This window comes from Lemur catta, chromosome 1, assembly GCF_020740605.2.
Source record: "Lemur catta isolate mLemCat1 chromosome 1, mLemCat1.pri, whole genome shotgun sequence".
Lineage (NCBI taxonomy): Eukaryota > Metazoa > Chordata > Mammalia > Primates > Lemuridae > Lemur > Lemur catta.
In genome coordinates this window covers 281,707,363-281,730,856 of record NC_059128.1, presented here as the reverse complement: position 1 = coordinate 281,730,856, position 23,494 = coordinate 281,707,363, and the positions used below count along the sequence as shown (strand labels likewise).

General features: G+C 38.9%; 1 protein-coding gene across 1 annotated transcript in view; it reads left to right on the top strand.

The window, feature by feature from the left end:
* DSCAM (DS cell adhesion molecule) overlaps positions 1-23,494 on the top strand; it is a 718,109-nt gene that overhangs the window by 95,546 nt on the left and 599,069 nt on the right. The gene's annotated exons all lie outside the window — the stretch shown is intronic.

Below are 23,494 nucleotides of genomic sequence, written 5' to 3'. Positions count from 1 at the left end.
GGGTCGGTGGGCACATTGAGTGCAGCGAGGGTGACATGTCCAAGGAGGGCATGGGAGCTCTGCGTCCCTCCCCCTACCTTGCCCTGTGCATCTCTCCCACTTGGCCATTCCTGAGCTGTATCCTTTATCATAAACCAGTAATAGTAACTAATGTGAGTTTTGTGAGCCATTCTTGCAAATTAGCAAACCCGAAGCGGGGGTGGTTGTGGGAATCCTGACTTTGTACCCACGTTGGACAGAAGTGTGGGTAGCCTGGGGGCCTGATACTTGGGACTGGCATCTGGGGGGATGGAGGCCTGAGGCCTTAAACCCAGGGGGTCTGCACTCACTCTGAGTAGAATGCAATTGAATTGTAGGAAACACAGTTGGTTACTGGAGAGTTGGAGCATTGGTTAGTAGGAGAGTAAAACCTGTCCATTTGATGTCAGCAGTGTAAATAAAGATAGCTTAGAACCCAACAGATTTGAGTTTTTTGAATCATAGCTCTGCCACTCTTTGTACACATGTCCTTGGTGTACTCTAGTACTTGGTTAATGTCTAGTAGCCTCTGTCCTCATTCTTAAAATAGGACTAATACTGCCCCATGAGGTGGTGGTTATTTTTGAGGGTTAAAGGATGCCATGACATTTCGAGTCTTTTAGCACGATGTCTGGAATGTAGTTAGGTACTGCACAAATGGTAAATGTTAGGATTATAAAATAGGTTCCCCAAAGTGGCAATGCTGGGTGAAAGGTTACAACCTTTCTTAGAATCTTGATACCTGTCACCAAGTTGCTTTCTGTTAATAAAACATGCACACACCTTTCATTTCAAATGAATGCAAGTGTGCTTTAAACAGTGGTGATTTGTGGCATTTCTTTCATTGCTTTCAATTCTATATGTTCCTTAACTAGCTGCATTTCCTCTTTGTGACTTGTCTGCTCATGTATCCTTTGAATTTAATTCAATAAACAAGTAAGTATCTAGTTGCACCGGCACTGCACTAGGTGTTGGAAATGCAAGGATGGATGGGACGCCACACTTTCCTGTTTGGAACTTTCAGTCAAGGGGGGAGGGGAGAAAGACAAGCACATACATCACTGCAACTCAGGGGACACGTGCAGTAACAAGCATATGTGCCAGGAAACGGGGGAGAGTAATGAACTCCTTTTGCCAATTTATCTCTGGATGCCTTTGAGATTTTTAAAATTGATTTGTGAGTAGTTGACCAGTTTAACTTTCAAACCAAAGAGCATTTCTGTTTTGTGTCATAGATGCACTTGAAGATAATGAGTCGAAATCCCAGATTCCCTTATTCTGTCTACTCTCTTCTCTTCCAAAATTATAGTACATTTTTCTACATAAATATATGAGAACTTTTGGCACCCAAGAAGGTGGAGTTGGCAAAGACAGAGGCAGAGTAGAGGCTGCACATATTAAGCATGCAGAAAAACCACCTCTGTAGTCTGCATTTGCATACGATGTTATTAAAGAAGCACGTGGAAAATCAAGTGTGAACAGACCATATTGGTGGGGTGGAGGTCTCCACTGAGATTTTAGGAAAGAGGCTGCCGGGTACATTATCTGCAGACCTCGACAACAATTCTATTTACAGGCAGAGAGGCAGGTCAACGCTCACACTGTGAGGAGAAAGCGCAGGGATTTAGGAAGGCCTTTTGTCCTTTTCATGGCTTGGCTTGACCCCAGGCTCTGGCCAGCCGTCCCTTAAGGACTTCCTCAAGGGGGCTATGGATCATTTAAGAAGTATTTCCCATGGCCTTTCTAGAGACCCATAGCCTGATCTGGGTAGAAGTTGTTCAAGCTGGGAGCCCCACATTGTTTGTTTTTGTTTTTGTTTTTTCTAGATTGGAGATGCCAGATTTCATCTCCAGGCTATGTTTAGAGTTTCTCAAGGTGACTTGGATCTCCGGATGACCTCATGTCAACGCACATCTACTCCAGTCCTCGCAGAGCTTAATCTGCTCATCATTTATTAAGGACTGCTTTTCATAGAATTGAGTTAGGGTCTGTCTTGTATTTGAAATTCGATGGTAACTGATCTTGAGGCTTTAGGGAAGCCAGTGAGACACCCTGGGTCCCTGCCCATACCTGGACCTGACTAAGAGAGGGAGACAGAGGGGAGTCAGATGGGGATCAAAGTACCATCTTTTTATGGTAAAGTCTCAGCTTGGGAACGTGGTGCTGGTGGGGGAGCAATGGTCTTGACGATACTGACCCCAGACCCAGGCCAAGCTGCGTTCCTGAGTCCTCCCAAGCACAGGTAGGGTCTTGCCTCAGTTTACCATGCAGGGAGAGCAGAGCAGAGCAGCAGGCATGCTTCCTGCAGCCAGGGAAGAAAAGGGAGCATGCCCCTTTGTTCTCCCAGAGTCACCTCTCAGCTGGGTCACTCACGGGCCAGAGGGAGGGAAGGGCCCGAAGTCCATGGCGTTTACACTGGAATGCGGGGTTTCTCCACAGAGGCGCTGTCGGCATTTGGGGTTGGATAATCCTTCACTGTGATGAGCTTCCTGTGCACTGCAGGACATTTGGCAGCATCCCTGGTCTCCACCCATTAGATGCCACACCCCCCCCACTCCCTTCCTAACAATCAACGATACCTCCAAACATTGCCAAATGATTCTTAGGGGGCAAAGTTGCCCCCAGTGGAGAACCACGTCTCCAGTGTAAATCTCAGAATTGAAACTGCAAAGTACACTGCAGCAGCGTCCTGCTCAATGCCATCAGCCGGGATCCACCACCCTCCTCTGCTCTTCCCCGGCTCCCTGCGGGTCCCCCTCCCCCATTTCCTCCCTGCTCCCTCCGTGTAGGTGTGTCTGCCGTGGATTGTTCTCGAGAGTAGCCACCTCCTGGCTCTGTGCTCCTCCAGTGCCTCCGTCACCTCTGCACCCTCCCAGTGCCTGGCACAGTTGGGCATAGCTTGGGCCTCTTGTGTCTGTGGAAGAAAGGAATTGATTTTAGAGAACGTTTCTAGATATTGGAAGAAAAATGCATGTGAATATTTTCCAATATTAACCTTCAGCTGTCACTGCAGTTCCCCCCAAATCACTTTATGTATTATTCTGAGCTGCCAGTCACATGGCTCTTACCCAGCACAGAAAAGCAGAGGCTCTTAAACGATAGGAAGATAGTGAGTGATCATCATATGCATAATGCTGGCTCCAAGCCCAGGACTAGTACAAAGTGTCATTAAATAGTGATAATAGTCACATATAGGGCTTTCTTCGCATTTTTATGATTCCTCTCAAAAAGTGTTTTTTATTTATCATTCTTACGCTTTTATCTTAGAGACAAGCTTTAATTTTCCAGTTATACGATACCTGTAGCTAATTAGGATGAGTTTAGGGGCAAAAAAGTAACTTATTTTACAAAGTAGGTTCACTTAAAATTGTCTCAGTAGTTGTATAAGCTATTTTAGGAATTAAAGGTAACATGTAATTAATTACAGGACCCGCCGTTCACATCAGTCGGAAAAGGAGCCTCCAAAGAGACAAAGTTAAGAAGTTATAGGATCAACGTATCTGTTCTAAGGCAGAGAAGTTTGCATTCTTCGAATGATTTCCTGCTTCCTAATAGGGACATGTAAGAGCCAAGTCAACCCTCAAGGTCTTGGTCGTGGCAGCTCACCGTTTTCCTCTGAAATGTTCCAGTCCCTTCAGTTGTGGGCAGTTCTAATTGTTAGAACGTTCCACCCTACAATGAGGCAAAATTTGCCTCTCTGTAACTTCCTTCGTAAAGGAAGGAAGGGTGCTAGGGACATATAATAGATTTACTCTTTCCGCCCACAGCAGTCATTACAGAGTCTCCAGAATTCTTCTATCACACTTGTCCCAAAGTGTTTTTCTTCTGATCTGTCCACCAACTTTTATTCATTCCCTCTATTATCGGCTAAGCTGGGTCCCCCAAAACTCACATGTCATAGCCCTAACTCCTCTACCTCAGGAGGTGACTGTACGTGGAGATAGAGCCTTTAAGAGGTGATTGAAGTACAATGAGGACATTAGGGTCATTTTACCTTAAATAAATATGACTGGTGTCCTTAAAGGACGATGAAATGAAGACTCACACACAGGGGGGACAGCGTGATCACTCATTGAGAAGACGCCATCTAAAGCCAAGGGGAGCAGCCTCAGAAGAAAGTAACCTTCTTGACACCTTGATCTTGGACTTTGAACCTCCAGAACTGTGACAAAATACATTTCTGCTATTTACGCCACCCAAGTCTGTGGTATGTCATTACCGCAGCCCTAGCAAACTAACATACCCTGCACCCGCCCTGAGCTATAATGTGCCAGTGTTCAACCTCAACTTTGTCCTCTTTATGACGATAGCACCTGCCCATGGGCTGGTAGTGATTCCGTGAGACAGGGAGCAGGGTCTGCCACAGTATTCAGTGAAGGTTGCTTCTTGTTAATATTCTCCTTATCATTCCTATCTTTATGTTATCTGGGCTTAAGTGATTAATGAAAATGTTAAAGAAGACAAGCACCAGTCTAATTTCATGTTACTTGTGAATTTCCATAAGGTTGAGCCTGATCCATTCTTAAATACTTCTTCAAAGAACTCACATTGTTGTTTCTGTGCATTCCTTATAGAAGTTCAGATGTGTTGCCTCTGGTATTCTTCTAGTTTATTGCCGTTATATTTTGAAAAAAAAAAGCATTCAAAAAATGTGAATTATTTAGTTTTAAATGCACAGAGTTGGTTCAAATATGCAAACATGAAAACAGTTCTTGTGAATAACTTGTGGTCATGGGTTTACGTTCTATGGGCTAAACATCTTTCTGAAGGTGGTAGAATCACTTCATAATATTTTCTACTGATATCTGAGTTGAGCTTTAGTAATCATTGATGGAGTTGCATGCACTATATTGTTAATATGATACAATAGTAACCCCAAAATATGAAAATGAAGACACTCCTGACTTAGGATCTGGAGTATTGTGAGTCTGTGTTCTTGCCCCTGGCCCATCCGCTCTTGCAGTTTGTGTTGCCTTGGCGACAGTCTTCCCAGCATGTCACCCTGGGTCACCTCATGTGGAGACAGCCATCACAAGCTGGACAGCGTGCCGGCTTGCGGTCCTGGGGCATCCTTGATAGGCCATATGGGCTTTATTTCCTGCTTATAATACCATATCAGATTAATTTTGCCTTCACAGATAAGATTTGATTTTTATCAGACACTGGAAAATGCTATGACTGGTTCTGTCTTCATACTCCCTCTTGGAAATGCGTGATACTGGGTCGGTTTAATTTAAAACGTTCCAGTAATAACTTTCAGATGGTACAACTGAATTTCATTTTCAGAAGTCATCATGAAGGAAATATTTTAAAAGTCTTACTCCTTTAAGTTTAAAAATGTTCCTCAGAATTCATATGCAACAGTCAGCCACCCACCAAACCCCAACCTTCTAGAAAAAAATATGCCTCAGGGACATTTCTCTAAATGAAGTGTCAAATCCAAATCAAGTCAAATTTCCAGTGTGGGATAATGGACTCTATCTTACGACCTTCTTCTGTGCCCCGGGGGTGCCCGGGCCCATTACACAGCTGGTTGGTGCATATTAGGTATATCAGGAGAGGGACCCGAGTGGCTGGGGTTTCTGCTCATTGGAGCCAAAGCCACATTTCATAGGTTCTGGGGTTATTAATGGTGTGTCTCGTTGCCTTGAGAATGTTCACACTCCATTCTGTTATGAATACTTAATAGTAAGGAGAATGTGATTCTTCTCTTTTCAGAGAACTTTCTGTGACTCAGCGAATCCATTCTAATGTGATAGGCAAACTGTCAAAATTAATGAATTCCAACTGAGATTTGGTCCCTTTAGGGAAAAACCTAGTGCAGTTGTAAATTAGCATTAATGCCACAATGTATTTTTGAACATGCTACATTTTCACCATGAATATTGGGCCTAGAGGATGTCTTTAGAGGAAGTCACTCTGAAAATCATGTCTTCTGGTTTGATTGTTTCAATTTTTGATCATAGTTTTAACTCTGGGAAGAAATACATGAAAGTAGATAATCACGATTTTCTAGAACACAAAAGAATAAAAAGTAGACAAAGAATGAAAGGGTATAAATGCTATAACCAAAGACATCAGCAGCGTTTGTTTTGGTTTGGTTTTGTGCAACTCTAATTTAAGGATATCATCACCGAGCCTCAATCTATCTAAATATAAGAGATTATAAAGGTGAGCACGACCCAGTTTAGAAAGATTTGCAATGAGTTCCAGAAAACACACGGGGTACCTAGATGAAGCTTATCTTATTCTGAGACTCTTAAATCATTGTTCTGCAACAATGTATAGACCAAGGGTGTTTGAGGTGGGGATTTTTACCTTGAAGGAGCTGGACACAGAACTGTATGTGCCTTTCTTCTATTCTGAGGAGAGGGCACAGGACTTTCTTCTCACTTTCAAAGGGGTGTGAGCCCAGAGTCACTGCTCAAATGACAGCCTAGGACCAAATCCCAGCTGTGTTCCTCATGACAGAGTTCAAAGTTCATGTGGTTTCTCATCTTTAATATAAATAACAGCAATCATAGATGCTTTTAAGGTATATTTTGAGGATTAAAATAATGAGGTTTTGTATGTAGAGCACTTAGCATAGTACTGGCACATAATATATATTCATATATTCCATAAACACTAACTATTCAATAATATCGAAAACAAAAGCAATAGTAACAGCTTTAATCTAAATTTAAAGTTTGTTTTTTGTGTTGCTGTGATTGACCTTGGGGTCTTCTTCAAAACTTCTTTGCCAAGGCTGATAGCTAGAAGAGTTTTTGCAACATTTTCTTCTAGAATTCTTATGGTTTCATGTCTTAGATTTAAGTTTTTTGTCCATCTTGGATTAACTTTTGTGAATGGTGAGGGATATGGATACTGTTTCAGTCTTCTACACGTGGCTATCCAATTTTCCCAGCACCATTTATCAAATAGGGATTGTTTTCACAGCGTATGTTTTGTCTGCTTTGTCAAAGATCAATTGGCTGTATGTGGATGGTTTTATATCTGGGTTTTCTGTTCTGTTCCTTTGGTCTATGTCTCCTCTATTGTTGTGCCAGTACTATGCTGTTTTGGTTACTATTGCCTTGTAGTATAAAGTGTGGTAAAGTGATGCCTCCAGATTTGTTCCTTTTGCTTAAGGTTGCTTTGGCTATTTGGGCTCTTTTCTGGTTCCAAATGAAGTGTAGCATTATTTTTTCTAGATCTTCAAGAAATGACATTGGTATTTTGATGGAGATTGCATCGAATCTGTAAATCACTTTGGGTAGTATAGCTTCTGCCAAGCCAATGAAACAATCGACAGAGCAAACAGACAACGTACAGAGTAGGAGAAAATATTCTCATGCTATATATCTGATAAAGGGCTAATAACCAGAATCTATGAAGAACTCAAGCAAGTCAGCAAGAAAAAAAAATCAAACAACCACATTAAAAAGTGGGCAAAAGATATGAACAGAAGCTTTTTAAAAGAAGATAGACTAATGGCCAATAAACATGAAAAAATGATCAATGTCACTAATCATCAGAGAAATGCAAATCAAAGCCACAATGAGATATTACCTAACCCAGCAAGAATGGCTTTTATCAAAAAGTCCCCAAACAAGAGATGCTGGTGTGGATGTGGAGAGAAAGGAACACTTATACACTGTTGGTGGGACTGAAAACTAGTACAACCTCTATGGAAAACAGTGTGAAGATTCCTCAAAGAACTAAAAGTAGGCCTACCATTTGATCCAGCAATCCCACTAAGGGGTATCTACCCAAAGGAAAAAGAAGTCATATTATCAAAAAGACACTTGCACTAGAATGTTTATTGTAGCACAATTCACAATTACAAAGATTTGGAAACAACCCAAGTGCCTATAAATTCATGAGTGGATTAATAAAATGTGGTATATATATACCATGGAGCACTAATCAGCCATAAAAAATGAATTAATATCTTTTGTAACAATCTGGATGGAACTGGAGACCGTTCTTCATTGTGAAGTATCACAAGAATGGAAAAACAAATACCACATGTATTCACTATTAAATTGGAACTAACCAGTCAGTACTCATGAGCACAGATGGAAGTAAAACTCAATAGAAATCAAGCAGGTGGGAGAGGGTAGGAGGGGGTGAGTGAAATCACACCTAATGGGTACAGCGTACACTATCTGGGTGGTGGTCACACTTAGAAGTTTGACTAAAGCAGTACAAAAGCAATCATGTAGCCAAAACATTTGTACCCCTATAATATTCTGAAATAAAAAAGAAAAATAAATAAATTTAAAGTTTGATAATGCAATTGGTGATACTTTCTCAGTTAAAAATGAGGCAAGCAAACCATGCAAGTAGAGATTAAAACAATGTCATATATACATGCACCACTATTAAGTGCAAAAGGCACTCCCTCTCTTTATGCCATGTAGACCGCCACGTGGGATCTTGGATAACTAATTTCCTTCCCTTTTCTAGGGCTCTCACTTCTCACCCAGTACAGTCTGTAACAATAACACTGACAGGATTAACTGGGACAACGGTGGGTGAAAATGCTTGGGAAGGGCCTAGGATGCTCTATAAATGTACCGATCGCATATGAATCATTTGTAGTGAAAGGTTGATTTTAAAATGTTGTATGTCACTGAGATTTATTTGTTTATATTTAATCAAGTTAAGTCCAACAGCTGTGTATCTCTCTACATCCTCGCCAGCATTTGTTGTTTTGGGATTTTTTTGATAGAGGCCATTCTCACTGGGGTTAGGTGGTATCTCATTGTGGTTTTGATTTGCATTTCTCTAATGATTAGAGATATTGGGCATTTTTTATATGTTTGCTGTCCATTATTCTGTCTTCTTTTGAAAATTTTCTGTTCATTTCCTTTGCCCATTTGTTGATGGGGTTGTTTGATTTTTTCTTGTTGATTTTTTTAAGTTCTAGGTAGATTCTTGTTATCAGCTCTTTATCTGATGTGTAGAAAGCAAGTATTTTCTCTCATTCTGAAGACTATATATTCCCTCTAATAATAAGTTTCCTTGGCTGTACAAAAGCTTTTTAATTTGATCAGATCCCATTTGTTTATTTTTGTTGCTGCTGTGATTGCTTTGGGGGGTCTTCTTCAAAAATTCTTTGCCTAGGCCGATGTCTGAAGGAGTCTTCCCAACATCTTCTTCTAGAATTCTTAAGGTTTCATGCCTTAGGTTTAAGTCTGTTATCCATCTTGAATTGATTTTTGTGAGAGGTGAGGGGTGGAGATCCAATTTCAATCTTCTACATGTAGCTATCCAGTTTTCCCTTGATGCACTAAGCGTAAGATACAAGGAAAACAGGAAGACCCTACATGTTTGGTTTGAGTAACTATAAAGAATGGATGGACTTTAACTCTTTTATTCTAAATCTTGTATTTTATAAATAGAATAGTTTTATATTACCTCGTGTGGCTCTAATTTATCTCTCTCTGAAATACCAACAAGTGTGCAAAAGAACCACATTGAAGAACAGGAAGGTAAGAGAACATCCTGAATGGGATATCTGAAGGATGCTGGATCCAGAATTGGGTGTAACTAAGTTTATTTCTGACAATTATGGAGGCTAAAGAAGTCCAAGGTCTAGGGGCCATATCTGGAAAGAACCTTCTTGGTGGTGGGGACTCTCTGCAGAGTTCTGAGGTGGCACAGGGCATGAAGGGAATAAGTGTGCTGGCTCAGATCTCTCTTCCTCTTCTTATCCCTTGATAACCCATTAATCTATTAACCTATTAATCCATTAACCCATGAATGGATTGATCCACTCATGAGGACAGATCCCTCATGACCCAATCACGTTTTAAAAGCCCCACCTCTCGATACTGGTTCAAATTAATCCTAAATTTAACATTGGGGTTTAAATTCCAACCTGAGTTTTGGAGGGAGCAAGCATTCCAACCACAGTGGAGACTCAGGCACACGGTGGTCCTTCCACCTGGGGGGCGTTGTTCTCTGTAACAGTGGGTTGGGGTTGCTTCTGAATGTAAGTGGGTTGAAACAGACTCCCTAGAAACACATTCATTTAGAGATTTTGTTTTCTGTAATTTATTTTCCTTTATTTTTCTTCTAGTCTTCAGGCCCATATTTTAAAATTATCTGTTTACACTAAGATCCTTAATCTTTCAGGTTGAGATATGGATTTAATATAATTTTATAGATTATGAATGCATTCCCCCTCTTCTCCTGTTTTTTTTTTTTTTTCTCATATAATGATACTACCATTTTGGGTTAAATCAATATTTAGGGCTTACATTCTTATGACTATGTAAATATTAGCTACGGCTGAGGCACATAATGTATTATGACCACTTTTCCTTTCTATTATAGCTTTGTGTTTTCCCCAGGATTAATAATCACTTCCTTCTTTGTTTACTTAGTTTTCACTGCATGTGTTACTAATTCATCCCCCAAATTCCTTAACAGGACCAAATACGCCTCTTGATACATTAAGATGCATTAGGGTCTTTGAAGGTTTATTTTCTTCTTGGAAGCATCTCTCCAGGAGCCTTCTTTGTGCTCCAATCTAAACTGGTTTCCACTACACATTTGTTACACTTGTATGTTTCACAGTCACTCTGGAAATACTTTTTGTTTCTCGCCTGGGTTGTAGCTTCTGTTTCCTGAATATCCTATATTCCTCTTTCTTGGTTTGTTTCTTTCTACGCATCTTCTAGTAGCTTTTTGAACAAGAGTGTGTGAGAGGCCAATATTTTGATTTGGCACTGCCTAAGGATGTCTTAATTTGCTTGCTTGATACTTTGGGTGCAGAATTCTAGGTCAGTCCTAGGCCTTGCTCTGTAAATGCACACGTCAAGTTCCAGAAAGGGGAAAGGGCAGGTCCTTAGCCTCCACACTTCCTAGATCAGAACCAGACAGCAGGTTTCAACCACAGAGAACCTCAAGAAGGCTGCACCTTTTCTCCAAAGAAATGCCCTTCCTCCCTCAACAAAGGCCTGACTTTAATTACATTTAAGTGTTCATTACATTTTCTGTGTTCTTGGTGCTGTGTAAGCAGATGGTATACAAGGATGATAATGTCTCCTTTGGTGGCACTCAAGGTGCAAGTCCTAGCAATGAATAAAGTCACATAAATGAGCAATAGCTTAGTGATGCAAGGGCAAACATACAGGGATGGATCATCAGGTGGTATGAAAATGCAGATGATGATGAAGTCAGGTTTTGTGCAGTGCTCTCAGTGTTCTGTGGGAAGATAGAAGAGTATCTCATACTTGGAGCCAAGACATGGTTTTTTTTCCATTACTACTTTGGAGATGGTGAGACTTTGCTGGTGAGACAGGTAACTGAACACCTATTCTTCGTCACTGTGCCTCCATCCTGCCACTGAAACTTCATCAGACTGGTAGTAAAGGAATTTATGCACTCCTCTGAGGACAAAGAAGAAAAGAGATGCAATAACAGCAACCATGAGATGCCAACTGCTAGGATTTAACACAGTGGAGAAAGCTAAAGAAAGTCATGCACGAGGAAGCCAGTGAGCAGGTCTCTAGTTCAGGGCAAGCCTGGGGAAGGCTGGTGAATTGGAGGGACCAGGAGAGACTGGAGTCAACTGGGGGGACCAGGTGAGAAGTGGAGTCAAACCAAGAATTTTTCCAATCCATAAAATTGTTGTCACTTATGATTTAGGGCATATTGGCAACTATAAGAATGGTCATTCATTTTGTTTCTAAAACACAGGGTAAATCCTGTGCATTACCTGAAAAAATAAACTACTTTAAAAATTAGACTCTGTAAGTCCTTAGGTCAGAGTGAACTGGGAAATGGGGTGCCCCTGAGCATCGTGGAGTTCCGGCAGAAGAAAATGATGCTGAAAACTACCTTGGTCAATGATATTAACTAAAAAGAATTTGTGTCTTTTTATCACTGAAGCTACTTCAGTGCTTTCACTTAACACTGGAGAGGAAGGTTTAAGTACTGGACGTGGATTTTTACATTTCTGCGTTGAGGTACCATTGCTGTCTCTGGTTATAATTCATTTTGTTCTTTAATCGTAGGACAGGTGCCCCAGTTGGCTTCCACCTATTTCATCCACCCCTTCCCTTTGACGGTCTTATTTTATTGTTACGTCACTGTTTTGCTTGTTGCCATTTCACATTGCTGGCTTTTGGAACATTCTTTTTTTGTAATTTTTTCCTCCAGGTGGCTGCCTTTTCATCTGCAGAAGGCAGTTCTGCCGGCATTATTACGATGTTATCTTTATTCCTGTTATTTCTGCCGATTTTCTTCATTTATATTTCCTTACATAAAACTGCGCTCATTTCTCTTTCTTCATCAATTTGTTCTGTTCTCATTCCCAAATTTTTATGCTTCCAAATCCTAAGGAGTCATTTACATCATCTTGGTTTATTCATGTGCCTTCCTGCTTGTGATCATAATTCCCACTGTGTCCTCTGCTTCTTTCAAATCACTAGCCACTTTCATGCCTTTTGAAACCCTTGAGCTTAAAATGTAAATGCTGGAACATAACAAACCACACACCTATTTTTCATTACAGTCTGTATTCTTCCTTGGAAATGTGCACTTAACCCCCAGCAATGTTAATGAGAGTGACTTTCATCCACCCAAAGGGACAGAGAGACTTTTATCTCTAAAATGAATTCCCTATGCACACATGGAAATAGTTCTCTAGAAGTGTATTGCAAACAGTACTTAGACATTTGCTGGGTAAAACACTAACACCTTTTTTCTTTTTTTCTCCAGAGCTTTGTAAAACCCATAGCAAAAATCAAGCTTTCCCCCCTTGTTGCAAAATCAGTACAAATATTGGGTAAAAAAAAATTCTTAGACAAAGCAGCTAAAATCCCAGAGATGTGTTCTTAGAATATCTTAGAAATTCTTTTTCACAGTGACTTATCCTGTTGTCCCTTGACACTTATATAATGAAATTTAGATAATAACAGATGATATGTATGATAGACAGATCCAGTATTATTCCTTAAAAGGAATCTCTTTAGTTATCTATAGCATGAAAACATAATATTTTTTGTTTAAAACATTTATTTATTCATTCAATAAAAATTTGAGGACTTCTGTTATGTATCAGCACACTAGGTACCAAAATAAGGTTGCATCATCTCCTATGAAGTGCCCCTCTCCTAGCTTCCAGTAAATTGGCGAGCACACACCAAGCAACGATGGAAGTGGCTATGCCAAATTGTTACAGAAGCTGACAGGTAGGACGTGAGGTCTAGTGCGGAAGGTGGAAGACCAGGAATAAATTCCTAAGGAACTGATGTTTAGCTGAGACTCAAAGAATGAGCTAGAACTAATTGAGCAAAGCCTTGTGAAGCATTCCAGCAAAGGGACCCAGTGTCTGTGCGGTCCCTGACTTAGAATGGTGGTTCAGGATTTAAGGTACTGAGGACACTAGTGTGGCTAGACCCTAGTAAATGATAGGCATGAGGTGAGACTGCATTTTTTCTCTGCACAATTTATTAACCTCAAACATACAAGAAGGTAGCCTAAATCTCAACAAAAAATTGTGATGCATCACCCTACTGGCAGTTGGCACAAAAAAGATAAAAGACCCAGCTCTCCGTTTCCCTTTTGGATTTGAGGTTTCTCAATTTAATTTCAGCTGATTTGCTTCATGGACTTTGAAGCTCTTTTATTAGATAGAAATTTAGGATTGTTATGTCATCTTGATGAGTTGACCACTTTATCATTAGAGAATAACCATCTGTCCTAGTAGTAGTTCTTATTCTGAAACCTGCTATGATATTAATGTAATCACTCCAGCTTTCTTTTGAGTAGTGTTAGCTTGGTATATTTTTCTATTCTACTTTTAACCTACCAGTTTCTTTATATCTAAAATGGGTTTCTCTTGGATAGCGTATAGTTAGGTCTTGATTTTTCATTCACTCTAACAATGTCTTTTTTATTTTTTTCATTTCAGCATCTTATGGGGGTATAAATGTTTAGGAGAGTGTTTAGGAAATTTATATTTAATATGATCATCAGTTTGGTTACATTTCAATTTACCCTCTTGGTAATTGTTCCTCTTTGTTCCTTTATTTTTCCCTTTCTTCCCTTCTTTTGGATTTATGGAGTATTTTTAAAACGATGTTTTAAATGATCTTTTTTTCTGCATTAAGGGCTTAACATCTAAGTTTCATTTGCATTTTGTTTTTTGTTTTGTTTTGTAAGTGGTTGCTTGTGTTTATAATATGCGACTTTTAAGTAATATGATCTACTTTTAAAATAATCTTATACCACTTAATTTGTAGTAGGGACTTACAACAGTAGGTTTTTATTTCTCTGCTCCCTCTTACCTTTGTTGTGATATTGGTATTCATTTTATCTATATTATATATTATAAACACAATACATTATTATTTTTCCTTTAAAGAGTAATTTGTCTTTTGATGACTTTCAAAAATGAGGAAATAGGATTTTTATATTTACCTACATATTTTCCATTTTTTGCCACTCTTTATTTCTTTTATGAAGTCACAGATTTCTATCTGATATTATTTGCCTTCTGCCTGGAAGGCTTTCTTTAACATTTCTTGTATTGATGGTCTCCTAACAATGAATTCTTTTAGATTTTCAATATGTGAAAGTCATTATTTTGTCTTCAGTTATGAAATTTTTTTCTGCATAAAGAATTTTAGGTTGGCAGTTTTTCTTTCTTTTCTTTTTAAAAAATAATGCTTTAAATTCATCTCTCCATTGTCTTCTGACTTGCATTGTTTCCAATGAGAAGTCTGCTGTCATCTTTGTTTCTCTGTATGTATGTTTTGTTTTGTTTTTTTAATCTCTCTACCCTTAAGATTTTTTCTTTATCGATGGATTTAAGGAGTTTAATTATGATGTGTCATGTTGCGGTTTTCTTCATGTTTCTTCTGTTAGGTGTTTGTTGAATTTATAAGATGTTTGGGGTTCTAATGTTTATTAAATTTAGATATGTTTTATATTGTTCAAAATTATTTTCTGTACTTCATATTTCTCTCAGAACTACAGTTATATATACATTAGGTCAAATAATATTATCCCACAACTCACTGGTTTTGTGTTTGTTCTTTTTAAGCCTTTTTAATTTGTTGTTTGATTTGTGTAGTTTCTATTGCTCTTGTCTTCTGGTTCATTAATAGTTTCTTCAGCAGGGTCTAATCTTCTGTTAGTACCATTTGTCTCATTTTCCTTTCATGTATTGTATTTTTAATCTCTAGAAGTTTCATTTTGGCTGTTTTTATCTTATTTTTCCCCATTTTGGTTATTTTTATATTCTTCACTTCTCTCATCAACATGCTCTTCCTTTTTCCTACTGTCTTGAACATATTGAGAGAATATTTATAACAGCAATTTTAATGTCTATTCCTGCAAATGTTATCATCCCTCATTTCTGTATCTTCCTATTGAATGAGTTTGCTCCTGATAATACGCTATATTATCCTGTTTGTGTCCAGTTTTTTACTGGATGCAAGACATTGTAAATTTTACATTACTGATTATTGCAGTTTGTTATTTTCTATTAAAAATTATTGAAGTTTGTTTGTTGTGCAGTTGAATTACTTGGAATCAGTTTTTTCTCTTCCAGGATCACTTATAAGCCTTTTTATGATTAATTGGGCCGCTGGTGCTGTGGTGATACACTTCTGAGTGCTTTAACTGGTGTTGCCTTTATTAGACTTCATTTCCACTCTGGCTGGTTGAAACATGAACTATATCCTCCCCCATGGGAGCTTCAGGGATTTTTCACCTGCTTCTTTGTGGTGTTCCTTACCCAACTTTGGTAGTTTTCTCATACATGTGCAAATATCAGTTTGCAGCTAAAGACTCATGACAGGTAACCCTCTGCAGATTTCTGGAGCTCCCTCTCTATGCAACTTCCTTCTCTCTGCTTTGTAAATGTCAGTAGCCTTAGCCTCCCCAAGTCTTATGCTTTGTCTATTTAACCCAGCAATTCCATTAAGTTTTATTTGAGTTTCCCTCTTTTGGAAAGATCTGGCAAACTCTCTCAGGAGGTAAGCTGGGGCACTTATAGGGCACACCTTGTTTGTTTCATTTTTTCATGGTTTCTATACTGCAGAATGTTTAGTTGTTTAAAACAGGAAACAGGAGGGTAAATCCAGTTCTTGGAATTTTTTTTTTTTTTTTTTTTTTTTTTTTTGGTGGTGGTGGTGGTTTTATCAGAGACAGGTACAGAATTTCATATTTCTAAATTCTATGTAATTGTGAAGTTTTATCCAATTCTTGTTTCATGAGCATAGTTTCACCATTGCTTCAGTGTCAGAGGCTGATAGAATGATTGAAATATATTAGCATTAAATACACTATTGCTACAACATATGAGCATATTTTTATAACCTGACTTGGAATTATTTCACAGAAGCTAGGAATGCTTTCCAAGTCATTATGAGACCATCATTTATCTGATTGTAGATTGCCTGATCCAGATGACACTGAATTTCTAAGCATTTATTCAAATTTAAAAACATTTGGAGCCTCAGTATCAGTAAAAGGTTATGTTTTCTAGCTATATTTACCCAAGGCTAAGTTATATTTCCTTTCATTTTGGAAGACCTTTACAGAAGCAGTTCATTTTAGTAAGCATACATGCTCACATGTTCCTGTGAAATCAGTAAAAGTCTTTTGGACCCAGATGACATTACATTCAAAATGAATATACCCAACTTGCAAATGCAGTGGCCTGTTTTGGTATTCATGCTCTCTGACCTCTTTGAAGCAATCAGCACTGTTGAAAACCACTGGTTGACTTTCAAAAATGCTATCCTTTTGTTTCTAAGCCATCATTCTCTCTAGGGTTTGCATTACTGGTCTCGAAATTTCTTCTTTATCTGCTTGATAGTTCTTTCTTTTCCCATTTCTTTAAACTCTTTAAATGTTTTTGGGTTTTTTTGTTTGTTTGTTTGTTTTATTTCAGCTCATCATGGGGGTACAAAAGCTCAGGTTATATACATTGTCCATGTCCCGCCCATCCCCCTGAGTCAGAGCCTCAAGCGTGTCCATTCTCCAGACAGTGCGCCTGGCACTCACCATGTAGTCATACCTCCATCCCCTCCCCCCACCCCCCACCTCCCCGAGTCAGCACCTGGGAATGGTCATGCTTGAAGGTAAACTCTTTAAATGTTTTAATTGAAATATAAAATTCATGCAGGGCACTGTGTGCATATCACAATGTGGTGTTTCATTAGCTGAATACACCAGTGTACCCCGTGCCCTGGCCAAGTAAAGGACCAGAGCCAGCAGCCTGGATGTCCCCCATGCCTTTTTCCATTCTTTACACCTAACCACACTCCCACGGGTAACCGTTATTCTGAATCTTGACGTCACAGACTAGTTTTAACTATTTTTATGTTTGGTAAAAATGGAACAATACAGTATAAACTCTTTTTGTGTCTGTTTGCTTTCCTTCAATATTATGGTTTTGTGATTTATAGTATTTTTGTTTGTAATTGTAGAGTGTTCATTTTTATTGTTATATAGCAAGTCAATGTCAAATATATCACAATGCATTTATCAATTTTACTGTTGATTGATATTTGGGTGCTTTTCAGTTTGTGATTCTTACAAATAGTTGCTGCTATAAATATTCCAGTGTGTTTTTTGGTCAACATATGCATGTATTTTTGTGAATGTATACTTAAGAGTTGAATTGTTGAGCTGGAGGGTGTGCATATGATCAGCTTTAGTAGAAACTGACAGTTTCCCATAAAGATTTTAATGGTTTACATTCCCACCTGCAGTGTATGAGGGTCCTGTTTCTCTATGTCCTTGAGACACTAAATATATGCTGTCTTTTCCATTTTGGTTATTCTGATGGGTGCATAGTGGTCCCCCATTGTGCTTTTAATTCACATTGCCTGATGACTGATGGCATCAGAGTGCTTTTTTGCATGCTTTTTGGCCATTTATATATTGGCCTTTGTGAAGTGACTATTCACATCTTTTGTCTGTTTTTAGTGGCTTATCTTTTACTAGTTATGTATAAGAGTTCATTGTGTATTTTTGTAGAAATCTTTTATTAAATAACCATTTCCTACCTTATAGGTGAATCCTATCCCTGAAAATTCACCTCTGCTTTTTGGCCATTTGTTCTTTACACTTTTCTTGGGATATTGTTTGCAATGATGGGCTCTGGGGAGTACTTTTCATGTGGTTATTGGGTTGCAGGATCTCTCTCTGGGGTCTTGGACTGCTATTTCCAACTTGCTACTGGGTGGCCCCAGGGAAGTGCCCCTTAACTTTAGTAAAAGTGATGTTATTGTTTCTTTCATCCAACCAGCCCTGCCTGCACCTTCTCTTTGTTAATGCTATAACTTTGCAGCCCAGGTATGCAAACTATTAAATTTACATCCTATTGATTCTTTCCTTTACTTTTCTGTCACTACTCCCACACCACTGCTCATCAATTCTGATGGGATCAAATCAGACACACCTATGCAGTCAGGCCTTTCTCTCTCCCTCTGCACCACCAATGCCTAGACCACCAGAGCACCGGAATGCCTGGACATTCCACCTCCAGTCTTCTCTCCTTGTCTACCTGGTATTTACTTCTCAAACTTCAGCCTAGGAAGTTGATTTTTCTGTGACAAAACTTTCAGTGATTCCCTACTTTATTTAACAGCTTTATTGAGATATAATTTAAAATCACAAAAGGAACTCATTTCAAGTATACAGTTCAGTGGTTTTAAGTGTATTCATAGATAATGTGCAATTTTTCCCACAGTCAATTTTAGCACATTTTTATCACTTCAGGAGAAATCTTGTACCCTTGAACTCTTATCCTCCCCCTCCACCTCTAACCCTAACCCTAACCCTAACCCTAACCCTAACCCTAAGTCAACTACTAATCTACCTTATGTCTCTGTAGATATCCCTCTTCTGGATATTTTATAGGAATGTGATTGTGCAGCGTGTGGGCTTTTGTGGCTGGCTCTTTTCACTTAGTATAATGTTATCAAGGGTCATCTGCATTGTAGCTGTCAGTACTTCATCCCTTTTTACTGTTGACTAATATTCCATTGTATGGATAAACCGCATTTTGTTTATCTGTTCTTCAAGTGATAGACACATGGGTTGTTTCTACATTTGGCTATTACGAATAATGCTACTTTAAATATTTGTATACCAGTTTTTGTGTGGATGTATGTTTTCATTTCCCTTGGGTATGTGTTTAGGTGTTGCACTTCCTTCTGCCTACAGGATTAAGCATGTGCTTTTAAGCTTGGTATCTGACATTCCTTACAGTCTAGACTTTGTAATATAGAACCTTAAATGTAACCTCCTGGGGGTCAGAGATCTATATTTTGGTTGTTAGTATGTCCCCTGATCTTGGTATGATGCCAGGTACTTCACAGATGCTGAATGAGTATTTACAGAATAATTGAATATAAAGTATCTGAAGCTCCCTCTTCAAAATCATATGCCATTTTATCTGCACATTGAAGCTCCTGTTATCCACTACTTTTTTATTTCTCTCCTGACTATGACAACTCAGTGTCCTGATATTCTTATGCATTCTGCCTAGAATGGACTTTCCTCCTCCAGAAAACTTTCCCCATCTTCCCTAGGCTGAGTTAGTATTTCTATCACTTGTGCTCCTGTAAGCATTTTGTGAATAATTCTGTCCCAACACTCAGCAAATAAAGTTATCATTGATTTCCTTACATGACCATAGCACCCTCTAGAATAAAATTTCCTTGAGAACAGTACCAGGACATGTTCAAATTTGCATTTCTGGGTCCTTACGCAAGGCCTGGCACCTAGGAGGTGCTCAATGAATATTTTTGCAAGAATGAACGATTGTGTCACTGCTTAATTTAAGACTCCTCTCACATCTCTCCTTTTCACCATGCCCTGTTTCAATTTTAAGGAAAGCTAAAATATTGACTTATTTTTCTTTTTAGCGTAACATTTTTCTTTATGTTTGTCACTGGAGTTTTGGTTATACCATCTGTTATGACGATAGAAAATATTGAGAAATCTGCAACTGAAGAAAAAACCTCCTGAAGTCCCACCTGTTAGCTCCCTCGGTACTGGTACCCCAAGATTTTATACCCGGAATTTCACAAGGCTGTGCTAAATGTTTTGCTTAGTTTTCTGTTATTAAACTGCAATTAACTTTTAGGACCATTCACGCACATGTAATTCACATTAAGATTGCCTCTACCCTTGCTGGAGGAGCCAGTGTTACTGTATTTAAAGAGCATGAGGCACTGCATAAAACAAAGTATTATTATTTAGGCAGATGGATGATCTCTTAGATGGAAGAAACAAAAGCTGTTGGAATACAGTTTGAGTTTTCTTTTGCCTGTGGCCATATGATATGTATCTTAGAGAATGAGTCTATGTTACATTATTAAAGCCAGTGGTATGAAGGAGAAAGACTAATGTAAAATGCACTAAAAAATATAAAGAGAAGTGACAGTAATCCCCTATAGGTCGCTTATCTCTTTAACTACTAAGATTAAACATTTATTTATCGTTTTTCTTGCAGTCATTTAAATAATTTCACAAGCTGGCTCACAGAATGTGGTTTTCAATAAGAAACTATACATTTAATTAAGCAGTGCCTCTTGTATACATTTACATTTTCAAAGACTTGCTATTCTTAACAAGGCTACTTTTAGGATACAAGAGGATAAATTCAAATATGACCAAATTTTATTTAGTTAAAATTACCCACAGTCAAGTTGACAGAAGAGTGATGTAGAAAAAAATAAAAGAATCTGGGTGGAATTAATTACCCTTGAAGAGTGACAGTCGCTTCATTCCTAACAATATGTTTGGGGTAATGTCAGTTTCTTAGAAAGCTCAAATGTAAAATTACAGTGCTACTATCAGCATTTTTATTTGAGTTGAAAACTGCAATGTTGAACTATTAACTATGCTTCTGATGTGAACTGATTTCTTAGTTAGCAATAATGTTCATATTCTGACTCATGAAGCATTGCTAAAGACTTTAGCTAAGGCTAGAAGAGAAAACTATAAAGCAGTTAAAACTTGAGGAACACCTCTGCCTCTCTTCCCTTTGAGTAAGATCTTTTGCTTTTATAAAATATATTTTTCTTCACCACCTTTTATAATAACAAATGGCATCTACTCTGCTTCACGGCTTAGCCATAGGCAGCACTGACCCTGGTGGGCAAACTCTTGGTCCCTGCCAGTGATGGAGACCAAGAGAAATAAGACGGATGTTTCAGGTGTGATATCTGGAGGGTGCTGAATCTCACGGACACAACTTCCCAAAGACTGAGCTTTCCAGAATAAAGGGAGCCACATAATTAAACTAATACAGTAATTTGAAAAGGTATCGCTTATTCTGTGTGACTGTGGAGAGTGAAACCATACGACTTGTTGTCTTAGTTCATTTTCTGCTGCCATAACAGAATACCACAGACTGGCTGAATTACAAACAATAGAAATTTATTTGGCTCATGGTTCTGGAGGCTGAGAAGTCCAAGAGCATGGTGCAGCACCTGGCGTGGCTCATCCTATCGAAGAATGGAGGCAAGTGCCCAAGACAGAGTGAAAATGGGGGCAGAACTTACCGTTTTTTCAGGAGCCCACTCCAGCCATAACTAACCCACTCTTACCATAATGACATTAATCCATTCATGAGGGTTCTGCCCTAATCACTTCTTAAAGATCCCAGCTCCTGATACCGTTACCTTGGCAATTAAATTTCAACATGAGTTTTGGCAGAGATTTTCAAACCCTAGCACTTGTGAAACGTCATAGAATGGTAGAGCAAGAGTAGTGGAAGGAACCTTGAAGGTCATCTAGTTATTAGACTAATGCCTCCCCTGCCTCCCCTTCCTTTACTGGGACATCCTAAAACTGGTGCTTAGTGTTTAAATAACTGGCCACATAACCATTTAGTTGCTTAACAAATAGTAGTGCTGACACGCGTGAGCACATTGGACCATGTCAATGCTCACCACCGTATGCCACTTTAATATAATAACTTTGTAACACACTTCCTACTGGAGTTTTCTTTCTGGACTGTGGTAGGCCAGGAATCTCATCACATCCACCTCACTGCGTCCTCACCCTGACGTACTTTTTAATGTATTTACTAAATTGGGTAAAGAATAAATTAGTGCTATGCACACTGTAAGGTATATTTGTGCAAGGAGAGAGAGAATTCCCTCTTGTCTTCTTTGGCGATGTTGGGAATTAACCTTCTTGGTTTTACTAAATAGAGGTCTACATGCCATATGGGCACACCAGAGCAAGTTCCCTAATGTAACTGTGAGTCAGCACATCTCAATGCCCTGTGGGATGCTGTGTCATTGACCAGTGTGTTTATACTGATGAACTTACTCCAATTCAGGCCTTTGGCACTGGTAACCTTATCATCCCGTATGAAACCAATGCAGTGGAAAAGTTTCTGTTGGTGCCGTACATGGCCCTAATAGCCAGAGCGACCCTTGGATCTCACCCCAGTTGTGGATCTGTCAGGCAGATGTCGTCTGCCAATATCCTTAAGGAGTTACTGGTCTTTAACCATGAAACCTTCTACATTGTCATTTCTGTCACTGTTGGAGAAGACATTGTCTTATATTGAGTTATCTGGAAAGACATGCACAGATTGAGACTAGCTTTTGATACTTCTCCTGATCAGGGAAAAAGGGGTCTTTTCAGGGGACTGTCCACTTTGGGGACATCTATATAGTGCAGCAGGGAGCAGAATCCACTTTGGTGTGTAGACTTTACAGTGGAAGGGGCCGAGGCTTCTCTGTCATCTCTCTATATCGGGGATCTCTGCTGGGGGGTTTAATCTGCACCTCTCTCTCTCTCTCTCTCTTTCTCTCAACTTCCATAAACATTCTGTTCCTAAACCGTGAGAGGTAATTCCAATCTATTTAAAACAGAAGTAATTTTGTGAAATAGAAATTCCAAAAAACAAAAAATCAAAAGATTAACAAATTGTCAATGGACTTTTGACATATTACATTCATATGAGACAGGAAAATGAGGACATTGGATTTACCAGCCAACATTTATTAAGCATGTACAGCATGCAAGACATTAAGCTTTATATATATTATCTCATTTAGTATGTAAAATGTAACTGAAAATTGAAGTGTTTATGTAATATATGAATGTTTGATGCTTACGTGAAAATGTTTGTTCATAAACTACATGTTGGTTGACACTCTCCATATTTAATGGGCTCCCAGAAAACGACAGCCTGAGAGTCTTAGTTGCATCATTACCTTATGCAATGTAAGAATTATTGCTTACAACATTTTCCTAATATTCAGCGATAATCTAGATTTATGCTTTCTTTCATCTTGGTGTCTGCTTGTATTTTATTTATTGCTTACTCATTTATTAGGGGGCTTCCATGGGATATTACTTGGCACTTTTCAATTATTTTATTTGACATTGGGAAAAACATCCAGGAAGTACCCAACGGTAGAGGGGGACTAGCACAGCCTCAGCTGGAGTCTCAGATTGAGTTGCCCGGAAAGAGAGGCTGGTGGTG